The following is an 18,982-nucleotide window of genomic DNA, read 5'->3' on the forward strand; positions in this document are numbered from 1 at the left end:
CCACACCCACGGCACATGGAAGTTCCCAGGCTAGAAGTGGCCGCTTCTGTGACCTACACCACTGCTCATGAGAAACACCATATTCTTAACTCACTGATCAAGGCCAGGGATCGAACCTGCGTCCTCATGGGTACTAGTTGGGTTCATTACCTCTGTGCCATGATGGGAACGCCAAGATAAAATATTAAACTAGGACATCAATATTAATTGTTTAACATTGTGCATTTTCTCTTCTAATGATTGCCAGCAAAGATCGCTTATTCATAGTATTTTCAATCTGTTATTTGGCTGAGTTATAAAATCATAGCCTAGCCTCATCTTTGGCAAAGCACGTCTATATTTTGCAAAACGGTTTAATTTATGTCCCCTTCTCCCCTTTCTCCTTTCAGCTAAATATCAACAGTGCCACTTCTGCATTCTCTGTTTTCAAGGCACCTGGATGGTAACCCTGGGCCGTCCTCTCCTCCTCTTCATGCATGTTTCTGAGTGCATGAAGTTGTGAAGGTCCTACGTGTAATGCATATGTGATGCATCATTTGTCATATATTCCTTCCTATACATTGTTTACACTTCTAAGGGGATGTTCCATGCAAACTTCAATCACTGTTGGCAGACAATAAGGGGAGGTCAGACAAAAAAACAAAAAAAACCCCGCAATATTCCGAGTACAGCCTAGTCATCCAGTTTGTGTTCATGCCAAGACTTAAGAGACTTCAAAATCATCGTCCTCTGAATGACCGTTTGTAAGAGAAATGTAAATTTTTAAAAACTCTTTGCTGATCATCTGTTTTAGCTTGTTTGTTTAACCAAAAAAAAAAAAAAAAAAAAAAAAAAAGGCAAAAAAAAAAAATTTACCTGATGTGATCCTGGTTGAAATGGATGGTTTTTCACGGAAAGCTTTCTTGCTGTTTAACGATTAAAGTGGGTTGATATGTGGACAGAATCACTTAAGAATGTGGATGCGAAAATCAGTCGGTTTGTTCTACTATCTAAAGTCATATCGTTTTTTGATCAAACTACGTAAACTGGAAAAACTCACACCACTGATGAGTTTGATCACTTTAGGGTATACTCGCACTGCTCTGGTGAAATTCGCTGGATTGAATTTTTTCTTTCTCAAACCTGTGCTCTTTTCCATTTCAGCCTATTTACTACTTTTGTTTGCTTCCTTTTATATTTTTCTTCATTTTTTTTTTTTAAATCTGCTGGTATATGAGAAAAGTGAAATTTGCAGAATGAAACTGAGGCCTCTAAGAGGTGGCTAAACTAGTACTTTTGATCATCTTCAGGGCCCACAAAAAATGACGTTAAGAAGAGTTCAAAGGTTTTTAATTCTGCTTTGGACGTAGGGATCCTAACTGTGTTGGAGGCATTAGAATTATTTAAACTTATAAAAGTGGGTTCCCACTGTACCCACGGTGTCTTACTGACAGGGGCAGTTGCCAAGAGGTACCAGATTGGCCGTGGATCAGGATTTTGTGCAAATGCACATCCTTCTGCCCCTCCTGAATCACTGGCTAGTGTTCGGAACCGAGAGAGGCCTGTGAGCGTTTTCCATTCTCCTAAATGTTTTGAACTGATCTTCGTGACTTGTGCTTTGACAGCTTCTCTCATGTGTCAGAGTAATATTTTGAGTTAGCATTTTCCAGGGTTTTTTTTTTTTTTAAAAAAAGGAAAAGGGAAATGTCCCTGTTTTCTTTGTGCTTCTCATTTCTCCTTTGTTGATGCAATTCTGTGAGGCTTTTTCTCCTCCCTGAAATGCTTTCTAGTGCATGATTATCTTCATCACCATTATTTTAACAATAGTAATGCACAATTCTCAGAAGCCTATTTTTAAAACAGAAGCAAAAAAACAAAAAACCCTCCCTCTTTTCTCTCATTTTATCTTTCTGTGTTGATTACTAATCACTTTAGCTATTGTTGCTAGTGGATGTATGGTAGATGGATTGAAGCTTTTCTGATAATTATTACACAATATAAAACAATATATATTTAAATAAATATATACAGTAAATGTATTGAGCCATGTTAACCTGCCAATGAGATCTGTGAAAAAGTAATGGCCTCATTTTTCCCTTTTTAATTTCTTTACCTTTTTGTGAAGCGGCTATACGTGGCATACATGTATTTTTAAAGACTAGGTATAGAGTGTTTTTCTTTTTTTTTCTTTTTTTACACTTTTAGCATGTGGTGTTGAAGTATTACCGTAGATCAAGTTTGTCTTCCGCACTCAGATGTGAGGAATTTGTGATTTGTTCTCTCCACCACAATTGAATTACACATTTATTATCTTCTATCATTTTGAAACACTGCAGTTTACCATGGGACACTGTATATATTTCTTGCCATAATGGTAAATGACTGATTGATATATTTAAGAGTTAATAAATTTGTGATTTCTGCTGACAATGCGTCCATCTTTATTTCTTAGGAGGTATTTATTTAGGATATAGGACCCTGGCTAGTGTCAATGGCAACACATCCTGCGATGTGTACATAATTTACCTTTGACATAAGGAAGTTATTGAACTGAGCTTCCATCTAAGAATAACGTGCTCTTATCACCAAGTACAATTTACTCTCTGTAGAAAATAACAGTCTCTCCTAGGAAAAATTTTTTGAGAACAAAGTAGTTAAGAGTCCTAACATGTTCTAAATACGCCCTCCACTCCATCCTTCTCATGGCTGCTAGGTTCCATTTTTCACCCAAAGCTGACCATATAATACTGCTGTGTTATCATCTCCAATATATAGGCAAGCACTTCATCTCCTGCTACTCAACTTGAACTTGAGTACAAAAGTATTCAACTTCTTTCACTTTATTAAAAGCACCACACATCTTTTAGTTAATAACCTAGAATATTCTTCCCCTACTTCTTTAACCTTCCCCTACTTCTTCAAGCTAATTCTTATACATTCATTGAAATTCAATTTAGAACATCACTGCTTCTAGCAGACCTCTAATGCTCTAATCTGCGTGCGTGTGTGTGTGTGTGTGTGTGTCTCTATCTGTGAACCCACATGAGGGCCAGGAAGGGAGAAATTCTTTTTTTCTTTTTAGGGCCACACCTGCAGCACATGGAAGTTCCCAGGCTAGGGGTCTAATCAGAGCTGCACCTACAGGCCTACCTACACCACAGCCGCAGCAACACCAGATCCAAGCCACATCTGCGACCTATGCCGCAGCTTGCGGCAGTGCCAGATCCTTAACCCACTGAACGAGACCAGGGATCAAACTTGCATCCTCAGAGAGACAACATCAGGTCCTTAACCTGCTGAGCCACAACGGGAACTTCGAGAAATTATTAATAATTGTTGAATTAAGTGGGAAACTCAAGGTGTAGTCAGAGAGTCCTGGATTTGTTTGGCTCTGTTGTTGTTGCCTTTGACGCTCTGAACAAGTTAGCTCTTCCTTCTGAATCTTAGGTTTCATATTTAGAAAATGAGAAGGAAAACATTCCAAGTAATAAGGATACTGTGAGGGCTAGAGATAATGGGACAGAGTGCCTAGAATACTATTTGGCGGATAATAGCAAATAGTCACAGCTATAATTGCTCTAATCACTGATATTCATATTCCCGTTGTTCTAATTATTCCTTACTCAGGAGTATGCAACCCTCGTTTTGCTATGAGCTTTCTGTAGGTTTACTGACATTGCTAAGGATATATTCATATTCAAATGTCTCAGCAGCAAAATGAGAAATACTGAGGAAGTCATGTAGCTGAAAGTAGGGAAAATGAAATGGAGTAAATCACTATATTCTAGGAAAACTCAAGGAATCTGAAATAACTGAAGTTTTGAATCTGTATAAATTAAAACTATAATGTCAAGGTAAAGACAGAACACAATCTTTGATTTCATTAAAATTCTGTCTTCTACAAACACTTCACTGTTCACATGATCTCTGTCTGATGAAAGTGAGAATATATAGAAAAAGATAATGAAGATCAGCAAACTAAACCATGTGTGCACAATCTGAACAATAAGCAGTCATAAACAACCTTGGCCTGAGACGGTAGCACAAAGTATTTACCCTATTTCTGCTTTTCTCTCAAAACAATTCTCACAAGCTGAAATGTTCTCCTGCAAACTCTAGTAGGAAATATTGATGAGATGAAGTGTTACTCTTATCCTAGAAGGATCTGCATTTGAAAGGTTTTTAATGCTTTCCAACAGAAGTCAGAAACTTTTGGTGCAGTTGAAAAAAAATGTTTTTAGCATTTGGTTTTTTTGTTTATTTTTTGTATTGTCACCATTTTAAAATTGGATAGTACATACTAAAAGTCATGATTTCTGGCGAAATGCATTTGAAAAATTTTAAGAGTCTGCCACACTGGTCCTGTACTCATTACCATAGTCAGAAAATTCAGTGCCTCTTTCAGTGGGGGGAGGGAGCGCTCTGCAGTCCCCCCTCCCCCGCCCCCCTCACACACACAAGGGCTTCCCTCCTTTGAGTTTGCTGCTCCTCCTGTGGACACGGAGGTGTTGGCCTCTTCTTAAAGTCAAGGGCATCTCAGGCCTCTGGGAACAGGTGTGGGAATTTGCAGAGGGGAAGCTCCTAACATCCCTAAACCCTACTCCCCAGGCAGCCGCATCCTGTTCGGCCCCTCCAGCTAAATAACCAGAATTACTTTGACTTCATTTGAACAAGACAATTGAGATCTACAAAAATGAACCCACAGCACAAAGTTTCTCTGAGGTACTGTTTGGTTTATTAAGGGAAAATCAGCTGTTATTTTCATAAAAATGCTTTTATTCTATCCCATCCTCTAAGTCTCGAGTGGCCAAACCCTGTCAGATAATTTTTACTACTGGCTTTATATAGGTGGGGCAGGATAAATTGTGAACTATTTATACAAATCCTAGCAATATTCAATCACTAACTAGATGCTTAGAAACTGCTTTGCAAGTTGAGTGATTCACCATAAAGTCAGAAAAGTCTGACTCAGTTGTTAATACGTGGCGTAGCCTGGGTATAATCTAAATCAGCTTTCGACAAAAGCTCCTTTGCTCCTTTCTCCCTCGCTTGGCAGGCCACAATCACAGTTACATCCCCTGGTCCACCTGGGGTACACATTCATAATCATGCAGCTGGAGGAGCGCGCAGGACCCACAGACAGGTGGTCCCCTCCTCATGTGGGTCCCCACGCTGCCCAAATCGCACGTATTGCCCTGGTCCATTCTCTCTCCCCCTTGCCTAGAACTAGTGCACTCTGTTTCTCCAGCTATAACACATCTTCTGCTGTCCAGGTTCAGCTGAGGACCTGGCTTCTGACGTCACTGCAAGAACTGAAGCCATCTCTGCATCTCTGTCTACCCACCATGCTGCTGCCTTCTCTCATTGCTACAGATGAATAGTTCATGCACTTTGCAGAGGCAGACACCCCACCCACTCACACTTGCTAGCAGGTGTTGCTCTAGCAAATCTCCCCACCTCACCTTGTCATCACGAATCATTTCCTCTACATTGGATCCCCCCACCAATGCCCCATCTCCTTCCTTGCTGGCCAGACTCTTTGAAAGGGCTTCCTAGACTTGCTGTCTGCCATCTCTCTCCTCTCGTTCCCTTTAAGCCCCCTCTGGTTGCCCTCACAAACCCACAAAACAGTTTTTCCCAAAGTCACCAATGACCACCGTGTCATTAAGTCCATGGATCTATTTTCCCTCTTCATTTAACTTCATCTCTAAACAGCATTTGACACAGTTTATTGCTTCCAACTTGAAACATTTTTCTCTTGTCTTTCAGACAATTCCCTTGCCTAATTTTCTTCCAACCATTCTAGATGCTCCTTCTCAATCTCTTAATTGGCCCCTTTTCATGAACTTGACTTTTAAACTTTGCAACTCTTCTTTTTTTCTGTCTTTACCCATTCCCAGGATAATTTTCCCCCAATCTTAACGGCTTTAAATTATGTTAATGACTCTCAAATATATATCTCCAGCCTGGATCGCTCTCTTAAACTCCAAACTTGTAGATGCAACTGCCTTCCATTGTGGATCTACGAGGCACCTCAAAATAAAATGTCCAAAACTGAGCTTTTGATCATCTATGTCAAAACCCATCCTCCTTACAGTTCTTTCCATTTCTCAAGAGTTGGCAATTCAGTTCTTCCTTTGATCAGGCCAGAAATCTTGGTGTCTTCCTTAATTCCTCTATTCAAAATCCCATCATCTTTACCTCTAAATTATAACTAGAACCTGACCCACTTCTCACAACGGCCTCTGCCACCTCCCTTGGGCCAAGTCAGCATCATGTTCTCTATATTATTACAGTAGCCCCCCTAGTTGCATTCTCAACTACTGCTCTAATCGCTCTTCTATTTACTCTCTATGCAGCAGCTAGAATGAGCTGTCACGATAAGTCAAAGCATGTCACTTCTGTGCACAAAACCCTCCAGTAGTTTCCCTCATCACTGAGAGTAAAAACCAAAGTCCAAAGACTGGTCTTTCAGGCTGGACCTGATACTGCTCCCCATTACCTTTCTCACCACTCTTCTGTGAACATGTAGGAATGCTCCCACCTCAGGGCCTTTGCACTTGCTTTTTTCTGTGCTGAAACCCTCTTCCTCAGAAATCCAAATGGCTGCTGTCCTTCACTTGTTTGTTTGCAAACTTAAGTCACTTTCTTAGTGAATTTCAATCCAAGACTCCCTTACAAGACACTGCATATACTCCTTCCCTGTTTTTTTCTCTCTCTACAATTACTATTTAACATATTATGTCTTCATTTTATCTATGAGGGCAGGGACTTGGGGGTCTCTTGCTTATGATGTATTCTCAGCTCTAGAACAGTGTTTGGAACATAGTAGGTGCTTAATAAATATTTGTAGCTGAATGAATAAATTAATGAATTCTTCTCCCTTTTACAATTAGAAAAGTTTAGCCTCCCAGCCCAGTTGCCTCAGAGTCCCAAGGGTTGTAAAGTGCCTATATCATAACAACTTGGGAAAAAAAGACTTTGCTATAGTTACAGAATAAACTTTCGGGATCTCCCTTGTGGTGCAGCAGGTTAAGGATTTGATATTGTCACTGCAGTGGCTCCTGCTGTGGCGAGGATTCGATCCCTTGCCCAGCAAATTCCATATGCCACAGATGTGGCAGGAAAAAAAAAAAAATTTCAGCATCAATGTACAAATGTGGAACTTTTTTAGGATGCAAGGAACAAAACTGAATTTCAAATATCTTAACAACGGAGTTCCCGTGGTGGCGCAGTGGTTAACGAATCCGACTAGGAACCATGAGGTTGCGGGTTCGATCCCTGCCCTTGCTCAGTGGGTTGAAGATCCGGCGTTGCCGTGAGCTGTGGTGTAGGTCGCAGACGCGGCTCGGATCCCGCGTTGCTGTGGCTCTGGCGTAGGCTGGCAGCTACAGCTCCGATTAGACCCCTAGCCTGGGAACCTCCATATGCCGCGAGAGCGGCCCAAGAAATGGCAAAAAGACAAAAAAAAAAAAAATATATATATATATATATATCTTAACAAGGAGAATGCATTATTTGACAGAACAAGAGATGGATGCATTGGTTCTAGGGTTGATAAACAACCTGGAGAAACAATCTGATAAGTTCAGTGACTCAGCAACATAAAAAAGGACCCAGGTTCTTTCTAGTTTTCAGCTTGCCCTTTCAAGGGTGTAAATTTTATAAACCAAGTTAAAAGACCTCAAGGTCCCAAAACACATGGCATGGTTCCTAGTATCACATTCAGACAGCACAGCATCCAATGGAAAAGTTCTTACTCTCTCTCTCCTACCCCGACCCCTCAGAACTAGGTCACATGTCATACCCTGTTCAGCTCTGACTGATGAGGACCTACCCCAGAGCTGGGGTGGGCCACTTCCCCTTAGACCACGACATTCAGGAAAGAGAGGAGACCTGCACAGAGACTGGATCTATTCCTTTCTTTTTTTTTTTTTTTTCAATAAAGAGTTTAGGAACCAACACTCTCTGGTAGAGTAAGTACATCGGGGAAGTCAAAAATCTTTGATCCTGTCCTCCCCTTTAAAGCTGCTCTTCTATGCAGGTAACGAGAATGGTGAGAAAAAGAAAAGGAACCATCATCATCTCCTCCAAATTCGACATCTCATCCACAGACGCATTCTGTCCTATGTTATGTTCCTGAAGTACCCAGTTAGGTCAGTGCTGGGGGGCTTCTCCCACCACATAATCCTTGGGACTGGGAAAGTTTAGTCATTTCACTCCATTTGGAGTTCTTCTGCCAGCAACTCCAGCCCCATAAAGGGCATTTAAGCCAGAACTGCATCCCACCTCCTCCAGATACCCTCTTTGCCCTGCCCTAACTTCACTGAAAAAAAAAAAAGATCACTCCGTGCCTGAAACCACATTTAGTAATTTTCTTTGGTTTTGCTTTTCTTTATTACTAAAAAATAAAAAAGTAGGAAAGTGGGGTGTGGTGCCGGGGGGGGGGGGTGTAACAACTAAGTAAACATCAGCGATCTTATTCACCATCCACCCACTGGATTCTGCTCGACAAAGTGAACAAAAGAACAAACACTTCGTGTCCAGAACTTGTTCCCACAGAGTCTGGAGCAACAATTTGCTGTCGTGTGGGAAGAAGTGCTCAGCTAACTGACTTGTGATGAAGGGGTGTTATGTGTGCAATGATCCTTTTTATCAGGGTCACTGTTGCAAACAGAGGTGACTCAGAGACATCTATCACTGAAGATGGGGTTGGTTAGTCATCATGGTCTTTCTTACAAAAGCTTTTAATTCTCAGACTGAACCTTCCTCATATTTGCTCTTTTAGCATTTTCAAGAGCACCTCTTCACCCACAAAGGAAAGAACTAGATTCCCTATTACGCACACGAGGACGGAGGGATTCCCTCTGGGGTGCAGGGCCAAGAAAACAAATTTGAAAAGTGACCATTAGTCTCACACGCTCATTCATCTTGCAAGAAATTAGCTCATCCACCTTCTGACCACACTGCTACAAGATGAAACACTGAACATACGTAAGCATGCATACAGACAGACAGACAGACAGGAAAAACGAAGCACTTTGGGCTGGTGAACAGGCGCTGGGCAGGCAATTAGAGGTGGTGAATGGGGAAGACAAAATAAAACGAAATGTCCTGACAGGCAGGGAACAAGGACAGAAGGAAATACTGACCAAATGCCTACCCTGTCACCAGCTCTGATAAATATTGTCCTAGGAGAGAGACCTATGCCAGGAGATTGCTGCCATGGGCTTCTTCCTCGTCCTCAACCTGGCTCCCCTGCCCTCTGACTCATGCTATGGCCATGAACCTCCTTGAAACATACCAAGTAAACACACCCTACTTTGGGGAGACATCACAGAAAGAGGTCTTTCACCACTCAACTTGTTACTCATTCTCTAAGAGCCAACCCAGGGGTTTGAGACATTGAGGCTGGAGAAGCATTCTCGCCTTGTACAGCTGACCCTTGAACAATGCATGAACTATTAGGTCCACTTATGCACAGGCTTTTTTTCAATAGTAAATGGGACGCTTTTGCAGGTTCCCTGCTGTTTGAATCCTCAGTTGTGGAATTATAGATACCAAGGAGCCCCTTATAGGAAGAAACCAAAATTACACAAGGATTTTCCACTGCATAAAGGGTCAGTGCCCCTCAACCCCACATCCTCCAAGGGTCATCTGCATTGTGTTTTCTCTGTGATTTCTATGCTGATGCTAGGATGCCACTTGATAGGAAAGAAGGGAAGAGGGAATGAAAGATTGAGGGTTTATGAAATTCCAGATGTCAGCAGCATGACACCTTATGTTTCTCTTTTGGGTGAATCTCATCTCTGTGCTCCACATTGACTCCTTTTATTATTTTTTAAACATATCTTTTAAGAGCATGAACACACACACACACACACCCCTAAGAACAAATACTAATGCTTCTAAGACATAGAAAGCACTTTGCGACATTTGCGAGCTGCCTCATGATCACCAACAGCCTTTCTCATTCTCAACAGATTTTGTTTCCTTCCTATTTCTCCTTCAAGCTTACTAGAAAAATTACAGAGCCTTATAACCCTTACTGATGACTTCACAAGAGAGGCTTGAAATATTGAGATCTTTTCTTCTCATTCTTCATCTGCAGGAAGGAAAAATGGATGTTCAGTTCTCTCCACTACGTACATAAAACAGAAACAAGAGTATACTATAAATTCTCTTCCGTAGCTGCTTTTTACACTCACTAGCATATCATCAAATTTCATTTCAATATGCTTCTATAACGCTACTTTTAGTGACCTCACGCTGAACTGTTTACCTAAAGGATATACCATTTATTTAATCAATTCCCTATTGCTGAAATGTATGGGTTTTTTCTTTTTCTTCTATCAGCAATTAAGTAATGAACATCCTTGTAGCTAACTTTTTGTGCAGATCCTTATTTCCTTAGGGAAATCACCAGAGAAGAAAAATAGTGAGTCATCCATTTAATTTTAGCCTCACAGTTATGATTTATAGAGCAGAAATTATCAGAGATTAAATTACACATCCAAGCTCACTCAGTGGCAAAATTTTATCTTAAATCCAGTTTCCTAATTTTGTGTCTAGTGGATGCTCCACTGTCCAATCATCTGAATGAAGCTCCTTTAAGTCACCATGCTCTGCTCTGGTCACCACAGGGGAAGGACAAGTTACCACAGAGGAGGGAAGCTCCAGAACACTCTTACTATTCACAGCTTTCATTCTGAAATACTTGTTCTTTCTACTCCATTGCATTTATCTCCAGATCTTCCTACACATGGCCCTTGCTGTTTAGGCTCCTACTTGGGTTCTTGGTTTTGTTTTGTTTTTGTTTTTTTCATTTCATCATGCCCTTTAAAATTGACACATCTATTTTTCCAGATATTACTTTGTTCTTAAATATTATTTGGGTTAGCAACTGCCTTTAGACAGGCCTAGGAAATCCTGATAGAATTACTCAGCCTGGATTATCAGTCTGGAAACTACAAATTGGTGGAAACGACTATAAACACTCAATAGGATCCAAAATCCTTTGAAACTTCCTCTCGTTATTTTTGTTCTATTGATTGCATTAGTCAGGGTTTTCTAGAGGGGAAAAAAAAAAGGATATATGCATATAAAGAGATTTATTGTAAGAAAGTGGCTCACATAATTATGGAGACTGAGAAGGCTCGTGATCTGCCATTACCAACTTTTGAGACCCAAGAAAAGCCCATGTTTCCATTCAAGTTGGAATGCAGGAAAAGACCACCTGAAGTCCCAGCCCAAAGGCAGTTAGACAGGAGAGATTCCCTCTTACTAGAGGGAGGCTCAGTCTTTTTATTCTATTCAGACCTTCAGCTGATTGAGTGAGGCGCACCCACATAGAGGGAGAGCCCTCTGCTCCACAGACTCTACCAATACAAATGACACATCCAGAAACACTCTCACAGACACACCCAGAATAATATTAACCAAATATCTGGGCATCCCATGGCCCAGTCAAGTTAACACATGAAATTAACCTTCACACCAGGATTTGCAGTAATAAAGAAAAAAAAAAAAATCTGTCTCCTTTTCAAGAAGACCAGATAAATGGATAGCTTATAGGCAGCATTCAATCTAATAGTAAACATTATAAATTAAGAAATCCCTAAAAAATAGAATAGAAATTGCTGATTTTAAAAATGGAATTTAAAAGGATGACTTTATGAAACCTAGAGAAATGTTTCTCAAACATTTGTCTTTCAACATTTTATATGCTTAAAATTCATTGACAGCCTCATAAGCTATTGTTTATGTGGGTTATGTTTATCAACATTTACCAAATTTGAAATTAAAACTAAGAAGGTTTTCAAACATAATATACAAGCACATCACCCCTCAACCCTTAGAGCATGAGGTCACCATACACCATGCAGCATCTAGAAAACCCTACTGCCCTCATGAGAGAATAAAACAGGCAATTCAGACTTTAGCATGATTTTGAAAAGAGTTTTGACCTTATACAATCCTTGAAAATGTCTCAGGGACCCCTCAGATATTCTTGGGTCACACTAAGAACTTCTGACCCAGAGGAAGTAAGAAAAGAGTGTGGAGTAATTGATCAGAAATGTGGTAATGTTCCTGAAGATTTCACAAAACAAAATCTATTTGGAATCCACTCTCCTCCAATACATTAATGGTGATGAATACAAGTAGATATCAGAATTAGATGTAGGACAAGGACAAAATGAAGGTTATCATTGATAAATATGATAAGATGAAAAATATATTTGGAAAGAACTAGGGAGGAAAAAAAGCAGCCAAACACAGAAATTGGCTGTATGAATATGACATTTGGAGGATGGCAGGAAGGGGGAGAAGAAGTCAAGGATCCAAAATTACTCTAAGCATACAAAGATGGAGTACCAGCGACTGAATTTACCCTCTTACCTGAAACAATTTTAAAAACAGACAAAACCGGAGTTTCCACTATGGCACAGTGGATTAAGGATCTGACTGGAGTAGCTCAGATCACTACAGAGGCTCAGGTTTGATCCCCAGCCCAGCGCAGTGGGTTAAGGATCTGGTGTTGCCACATTTGTGGCATAGGTCATAACTGTGGCTAGGATTCAATCCCTGACCCAGGAACTTCCATATTCCACAGGTGCAGCCAAAAAAAAAAAAAAAAAAAAAAGTTAAAAAACAAACAAAAAAAGGGTTTTTGGACATTAGGTATCAGGTGCCACAGGACACTGATCTCTGAGAGACAGGAAGGAATAAAGGACACCCTATGATTACCCAATTCAGTGCCTGGAGAGTTTCCAGCCTCTAACACAATGCGGGGATGGGAGCCCAAGAATTACTTGAGTTGAGGAGGAGGTGGGAGAACAGGGAAATCAAAGCAAGAAGGGTTCACAGGACAAAGTTCCAGAAAGAAGAGACCTGCATAGAGAATGCTCTAGAGATTTTCAGAGGATCCTCCTTGAGTCTTCAGCTGAGTAATGATTAGCAAGACTGGGAGGAAAAAAATACCTGAAAGCAAATCATAGGGGGTCACATAGGGCTGGGAATAGTTTATGCTTTCACTGGCCAGAGAGGGAAATCCTTGTAATTCACAGGCATCAAATAGAGTATTCAAAAGTGCATTGTCCCCATAGTGGGAGAAAACTAGTCCTGAAGGATTTTTGGATCCCACCTAACAGATTATAAAAACAAACCACAAAAGAATCGAGTAACGTAAATGAGACCCAGGAGAAAAAAAAAATTTCAATAATCACAGGAGCATAACATACCCTGCAATAAATAACGTAAAATCCACTATGTCTGGCATACAATAAAAATCACCAGGAAAGAAGGAAGGAAAACACAAACCATGATAAGGAGAAAAATCAATAAAATGAATAGATCCGGAGAGGATAAAGATGATAAAATGCTAATTTATCAGTATTTCATCAGACAAGGGCATTAAAGCAGTTATTACATTTCATGTGTTCAAGAAAGTAAGGAAAGTAGTTCCTGTCATGGCTCAGTGGTTAATGAACCTGACTAGTATCAATGAGGGTGTGGGTTCGATCCCTGCCCTCCCTAAGTGGGTTAAGAATTCAGCTTTGCTGTGAGCTGTGGTGTATGTCACAGACATGGCTTGGATACTGCATTGCTGTGGCTGTGGTGTAAGCCAGCATCTATAGCTCCAATTGGACCCCTAGCCTGGGAACTCCATATGCCTCAGGTGCAGCCCCAAAAAGACAAAAAGAGATCAAAAAGAAAAAAAAATTAAAAAAAGAAAGCAGAGGAAAGATTTGAGCACACTAAGTAGAAATATTCAAATATATATAGGAAAAGATCCAAAAAGAATTTTTAATATGAAAACTACAATGTCAGAGATTAAAATACACTGGATGGCATTATATAACACATTAGACACCACAAAAGAAACAATAAATGAACTTAAAGACAAAGCAATTGAGACTATGCAAAATGAAGCATAGAGAGGAAAACTGAAAAAGCATGAGCAGGATATTAATATGCTGTGAACAACTTCAGGCAGTCTAATACATGTATAATTGGAATCTCCATAGAAGGAGAAGAATAGGAGGAAATTTTAAAAAGAGGAAATTTTGCCAAAATTCCAAGTTTGATTTTTAAAATATAACCATATCAGTTTGATTATGTTGTGCATTTTCTCTGTGTTTCTTGTGCTTGTGGTTCATGAGCTTCTGAATCTGTGGATTATATGATGCAGGACTGAGGAGGATGCAATTGTAGGAGCAATGTCTTTGAGAGGATATGGGATCCAGTACACCAGAGAAAGGGTTGCCTTACATGGGATCACTGGCAGACCTTTTATGTAACAGGAGGAAAAATGGAGAATAGTAATTCACTACAGACAAGATGGGTTTGGATGGGCAGCATGAAATTCTTTTCTCTTTGGTTCTACTCTTTCAATTAAATAGGAAGCAAAATCCCCAGTTTAGTATAAGTATGAAAGAGGGGATATTAGCCTTTTGCATGGGGAGGAGAAGGTAGGAAATATTGTTGGGGAAGGGAGGACAAGAAAAGGGAGCAGTCTAAGAAAATGTAGTTGAATTGGCAGGAGGTTCTGAGAACCCACTAGAGTAGGTGGTCACAAAATATGAGATAGGTCAGCATAACAAAATGTTTTTCTCCTGTCATATTCATCGGTGTAGGTGCTAGTGTTGAGAAAATCAATAGTTAGATTTAGTCAGGTTTAAGCAAGGCAATTATCTAAAACTTCAGTTGAATGGATACATATGTTAAAATTTGAAACATTTTAATAGAAGCTTGCTAAGAGAACTAAAGAAGAGATTCAGGTAGATGAAACAATATATGAAAAGGAATGAATGATGAAAATGTCACTGGTACATTCAGAAACCTACATGAAGTTCAATATTGCTGGAGCAAAAAATAGAAGAGCAAGGGGAGTTCCCATTGTGGCTCAGCAGATTAAGAACCATACTAGTATCCATGAGGATGCAGGTTCAATCCCTGGCCTCCCTCAGTGGGTTAAGGATCCAGTGGCCCCAAGCTGCAGTGTAAGTCACAGATGCAGCTCGGATCCTGTGTTGCTGTGGCTGTGGCATAGGCTGGCAGCTGTATCTCCGATTCAACCCCTAGCCTGGGAACTTAAAAAAAAAAAAGAAAAAGAAAAAGGAAGAGCAAGGAATGTATCAGGAAATAATACTAGAGAGGATGGTGGTTTAGTATTTTTCTCCCAGAAAGTGAATCTACTAAAAGTAGCAGATAGCAAGAGTCATGCAATATCATGTATTGTAGAAATAACAGAACTTATATATAACACATAGAGAGCCATTAAGGAGTTGTGATGAACCTCCTAAGACAAAAATCCAGGATCAGACAGCTTCATCGGTGCATTCTACCAAACAGTTTAAAAGGAATTAATACCAATCCTTCTCATACTCTTCTAAGAATGCAGAAGGCTAAGAAGCAGAATATATGTTTCCAAACTCAGTGTCACTCTGATACCAAAACCAGACAAGGACACCACGAGAAAAGGAAAAATACAGGCTGATATCACTGATGAATAAAGAGGCAAAAATCCTCAACAAAATATTAACAACCAAATTCAATAATCCATTAAAAGGATCATAAATTAAGATCAAATGGGATTAATTCAAAGGAAAGTTTAACATAAGGAAAATCAATCAACATGATATACCACATTGACAAAATGAAGGGTAGAAATCACACGATCTTTTCAATAGATCAGATAAAGCATTTGACAAATTCAATATCCGTTAATGATTAAAAAAAAACTTTCAATGCATTGGATACAGAGGGAATATACTTCAGCATAACAAAATTCATATACAGCAAGCCCAGACCAACATCATACTCAATGGCAAAAAGCTGAAAACTTTTCCTCTAAGACTCTAAGATCAGGAAAAAGATAAGAATGCCCACTCTCACTATTTTTTTATTTTTTTGCTTTTTAGGGTCACACCTGCAGCATGTGGAAGTTCCCAAACTAGGGATGAAATTGGAACTACAGCTGCCAGCCTACGCCACAGCCACAGGAACACAGGCTCTGAGCCATGTCTGCAAACTACATCACAGCTCATGGCAACACTGGATCCTTAACACATTGAGCGAGGCCAGGGATGGAACCTGCATCCTCACGAAAACTAGGGAGGCTCATTACCACTGAGCCACAGCCTCAGGAGTGTGCAAGAAGGCCTCGGCCTGCGAGAGAAGGAAGGCATCATTGTCGGGGAATGGGGAGGTTGGAGACTGCCATAGGAAATTCTTTATCTCTTTGCACGGGCTCTCAGTTAGCAGGGCACCTCTTGCATGGGTTATGGGGGCAGGCATGGCATAGACATTTCAGACCCCAGATGTGGGCACAGGCAGCCATCACTGAGGGCTCAACAACTGAGCACTACCTGCCATCCCTACCATCTAGGTTCACTGCCTCAGTGGAGGCCTTGCAACCAGGCATTGCTCACTGGCCCACCTCTCCCAGAGTGCATGCAGCCTGCCACTGCCACTCCTGCTGAGGGCCCCACAACCCACTGCCACTGTGGAGAGTCCTACGACCTTGCACTGCCCATTTCCCCCACCTCCCTGAGAGGACATGCAGGCCATGTAACTGTACACCCCATCAAGGAGATAATGGCCTACAAATGCTGAGGAAAGACAGAATATCATCCAAACCAAAAACAGCCTTCACATAAAAAAAAGTAAACCCATACAAGCTACCCAGGGATGCTCCTGCATAAAAATAAATCTCCAAGACTAGAGTAGATTGTTTCCCCTAAATTAACAGAGTAAGAGAAATATAAGCAAAATGAAGAGGAACTATTCCCAAAGGAACTATGCAGAGGAACTATTCCCAGTTAAAAGAACAGGAGACTTCCCCAGAAGGAGCAAACAATGAAACAGACTTTTTCACTTCAAAAAGGAGTCAATGAAATACTGAAGGATTTAAAAAAGGTTGTTGAGAGAAATGCAGATTATTGTAAAAAGGAACTAGAAAAGAAGAGCCAAAAAAATTTAGAAAATTCATTTGCTGAGACGAAAGACAATGAATAGCAGAATGAATAATGTAGAGGAATGAATATGTGACTTGGAAGATAGGTTAATAGAAAGCAAGACAGCAGACAGAAAGCCACATAAAAATATGAAAGCAATAAAAGAGATCTGTGGAATAACATAAAGCACACCAATATACACATAATAGGGATCCCAGAAAAAGAAAGAGAAAAGGATATTGAAAATATATTTGAAGAAATTATGCCTGAAAACTTTCCAAATCTAAAGAAGGAAATAAATATCCAGAAACAGGAAGAACAGAGGGTCCCGAAAAAGATGAACCCAAACAGACCTATGCAAAGACATTATAATAAAAATGGCAAAAATTAAAGAGAGGATTTAAAAGCAGCAAGAGAAAAAACAAAGAGTTAATTACAAAGAAACCCCCATAAGGCTACCAGCTAATTTCTCTACAGAAATGCTGCAGACTAGAAGGGAGTGACAAAATATATTCAAAGTTGTGAAGGGGAAAAAGCTGCAACTGAGAAAACTCTACCCAATAAGATTATCATTTAAATAGGAAGAGAAATAAAGAATTTCTCAGAAAAGAAAAATCTAAAATAACACAGCAATATTAAGTGTATTCTAAAAGAAATATTCAGAGATCTCCTCTAAATAGAAAAGAGGTAAAAAGATATAGGATGGAGGAAATCACAATTGGAAAGTAATAATATAAATAACCCAGTATACAGATTAAAAAAAAAAAACTGTGAAAGTGATGAAAGTGATGATAAACACAAGGAGCAGCAAAAGGGTAAACAGGAAGATGGAAAAAAAGGACATCAAAATCATAAAATGTGGGGAAAGAAAGTAAGAAAATGTAGACTCTTTTTTTCTAATGTATTTGAGCCTATATGACTATCAGTCTACAGCAAGCAGATACAGGAAGTGGTTAACATAGTTGAAAAATAGGGCAACCTCAAATCAAAACAACAGACAGATTCACAAAAACCAAAAAGAAGAAGACACAAGCATAAAATAAAAGGAAATCATCAATCCAAAAAAAAAAAAAAGAAGAAGAAGAAGAAGAAGAAGAAAGAAAGAAAGAAAGAAAAAAAGGACAAAGAAGAAACATAGAATTAACTGGAAAACAAGATTTAAAATGGCAATAAATACATAAGTATCAATAATTGCCTTAAGGAGTTCCCGTTGTGGCTCAGTGGTTAATGAATCCGACTAAGAACCATGAGGTTACAGGTTCGATCCCTGGCCTTGCTCAGTGGGTTAAGGATCTGCATTGCCATGAGCTGTGGTGTAGGTTGCAGACACAGCTCGGATCCTGCATTGCTGTGGCTCTGGCGAAGGCTTGGTAGCTACAGCTCTGATTAGACCCCTAGCCTAGAAACCTCCATATGCTGCAGGTGCGGCCCTCAAAAAGGCAAAAAGACAAAAATGATAATAATAATAATAATAATAATAGTTATTATTATTATCTTAAATATCAATGGACCAGATGCTCCAGTTGAAAGACAGAGTGGCAGACTGGTTAAAAAACAAGAGCCCACAGCATGCTGCCTCCAAGAGACCCATCTTAGGGAAAAGGACACACATGATTTGAAAGTAAGAGGATGGAAAAAACATTTCATGTAAAGAGAAATGACAAAAAGCAGGAGTTGCAGTAATCATATCATACAAAATAGACTTTAAAACAAAGGCCATAAAGAAGAACACTATTTAATGATAAAAGGATCAACTCAAGAAGATATTACACTAGTCAACACAAATGCACCTAATTTAGGAGAACCTGAATACATACAAGAAATACTAACAGACATAAAAGGAGAAATTGATGGGAATACAATAATAGTAGAAGACTTTAACACCCCACTCACATCAATGAACAGATCCTCTAGATAGAAAATCAAGCAACAGAGATCCTAAATGAAAGAATACAACAGTTAGACTTAATGTTTTCAGACATTATTTCAAAAGAAAACCAGAGTATACATTCTTTTCAAGTGCACATGGAACATTCTCTAGGATT

General features: G+C 39.7%; 1 protein-coding gene and 1 long non-coding RNA gene across 2 annotated transcripts in view; one reads left to right on the forward strand and one right to left on the reverse strand.

Annotated features, from left to right (window-relative positions):
• CAMK2D (calcium/calmodulin dependent protein kinase II delta) overlaps positions 1–814 on the forward strand; it is a 305,299-nt gene extending 304,485 nt beyond the window's left edge. The window contains 1 exon segment of the mRNA NM_214381.1: positions 390–814. The gene's annotated coding sequence lies outside the window, so the exon portion shown is untranslated.
• LOC102167944 overlaps positions 1–18,982 on the reverse strand; it is an 82,494-nt gene that overhangs the window by 18,107 nt on the left and 45,405 nt on the right. The window lies entirely within an intron of this gene.

This window comes from Sus scrofa, chromosome 8 (genome assembly GCF_000003025.6).
Source record: "Sus scrofa isolate TJ Tabasco breed Duroc chromosome 8, Sscrofa11.1, whole genome shotgun sequence".
Classification (NCBI taxonomy): Eukaryota; Metazoa; Chordata; class Mammalia; order Artiodactyla; family Suidae; genus Sus; species Sus scrofa.